This window comes from Arachis ipaensis, unplaced genomic scaffold, assembly GCF_000816755.2.
Source record: "Arachis ipaensis cultivar K30076 unplaced genomic scaffold, Araip1.1 Aipa1350, whole genome shotgun sequence".
Taxonomy (NCBI): Eukaryota; Viridiplantae; Streptophyta; class Magnoliopsida; order Fabales; family Fabaceae; genus Arachis; species Arachis ipaensis.
This window is the reverse complement of record NW_015495960.1, coordinates 9,044-11,013: the sequence shown is the minus strand read 5'-3', so window position 1 is coordinate 11,013 and position 1,970 is coordinate 9,044. Positions and strand designations below refer to the sequence as shown.

At 37.2% G+C, this 1,970-nt stretch overlaps 1 long non-coding RNA gene across 1 annotated transcript; it reads left to right on the top strand.

Annotated features, from left to right (window-relative positions):
• The first annotated feature begins 434 nt into the window (after positions 1–434).
• On the top strand, positions 435–1,941 carry LOC107624661. The gene is made up of 4 exons (XR_001616933.2): positions 435–770; positions 1,233–1,277; positions 1,397–1,546; positions 1,737–1,941. It is a non-coding gene; the product is annotated as an uncharacterized LOC107624661 (long non-coding RNA).
• Positions 1,942–1,970: the final 29 nt, after the last annotated feature.

Below are 1,970 nucleotides of genomic sequence, written 5' to 3'. Positions count from 1 at the left end.
AATGCATTAAATATTAATTTTATATAACTATAATAAAGATATTTTTTTAAATTAGTATAATTATGCATTATTACTTAAATGATAATTATAGTATAATTATAATAAAGATATTTTTTTAAAATAAACTTAGAAGAGAAAATGAATTCATGAAGAATCGACCTTTCACTTCAATTAGCTAGAGGAAAACCCAATTTTAGTATATTAAGTAGATAGATAGATAGATAGATTAGTGAGCAATGTTCTGAAAACTGGACCGGACCGACCAGTCAAACCGGTTCAATTGAAAACCGTCGTGAAAAACGGTAGGATCCTCTTCCTAAAACCGCCATCATCAAAACCGTTGAAAAACTGCTAAACCGGCCAGTTGGATCGGACCGGAAACCGACCGGTTCTTAAGAAACGACATCGTTTCATTGTTTTTAAAAAAAGAATGAAAAAAACCCCACCCCTCCACGCGAGTCCCTCACCCGCATACACCCCCTCACGCCAAACACCCCTCCTTCTCCTTCGAAACACACACTCAAGCCCTAGGGTTCCCCAAACGGCCAAACCTAAAACCCAGCTTTGTCAACGGAACCGCCGCCGCCGTCCGTGGTTGTCGGCGTCTCCGCGGCCTCCTCCTTCCCTTGTCCCAAATCTATACGGCCAGACCTTCTCTTCTAGACTTTCTAACTCGGCACGTTGTCCTGTCTTCGTCGGTGACTTCGGTGTTCGAGGCTTCCAGCTGCTGCGCCGTTGTGTCGCCGTCGTCGTCTTGCTGTCAGTGGAAGGTTAGTCAATTTCATTTTTATTTTGAGCTGTTTCAGTGTTATGAATTTGATTTTGAATGTCTCTGATGAGTGATTTGTGATTTCTGAATCTGAAATTAATTAATTTGTGATCAGCGTTTTGAATTTAAAATTTGTGATCAGTGATTTGTTATGCTGCATTGCTGCTGTTGGTATTTAATTTTTGTTGTTGATTCTTTTTTATTTTTTGTTCTGCTTTTGGTATTTGGTAATCTTTGTTCTGCTTCTGGTATTTGGTAATCTTTTTTATTTTTGGTTCTGTTTGATGTTTTTAACTTTGATTATGATGTATTGATTTCAATTATGGATGGAAGTATTAATCAAGAAGCAGTTGCTGATAACAATGCATCTTTGAGTAATAATTTGCCTGCCAAGAAGCTCTTTGTAATTTCAGTTATGTTTTTAACTTTGTCATTGCTATTTTGTAATTTCTGCTGGTTGCAGGTTTAGAGCCAAGAAGCTCCTCAAGCAGGCAACATTGTTGAACAGGTCAATAATACACCAAAGTATTAATCTTGGGAGCTTCTTTTAACTTTTTTTCATCTGGGGTGGTGTTGTGATTGTTATTGAGGCTGCCTTTTTTATTTTTATTTATTTTTTTTTTGCAGATTGTTGTTCAAATCATAGTGGTGTTGGCATATGTTGGGGGAGAATAGAGCACTGCAAGGTTACTCATCTGCACTGTGGATTGTTCAGCAGCGGCCCCGAAAAGAGCACCGTTGTGTCCCTCATAGAGAGATTCTATGACCGTTCATCAGGTAAACTTAAAAGTTAAAATTTCTCACTTAATTTGAGTGATGGCTAGGTAAAGATGCATTCTTAGTTTAGTATGTAGTTTTACTTGCTTGTTAAAAAATCTGGAACTGAAGTTATGCATATTAGTTAAAGGCCATATGATATGGTATGGTATGTTATGTGGCACTAATTAATTGAAGAAATTGTGTGTAGGACAAGTTTTGCTAGATGGGAATGATGTTAAGAGTTTGAAGCTAAAATGGTTGAGGCAGCAAAAGGACTATTGAGCCAAGAACCGGCATTGTTTGTGACAACATTCAGAAGCTGACCAAGTTGAGATTGAAGAAGCAGCAAGAGTAGCCAAGTTTATAATTTATTTATTTTATTCTAAAACGATTTTTTCGGTTGAATTACGGTTGGACCAGTAAACTAATGAACCAGTGACTA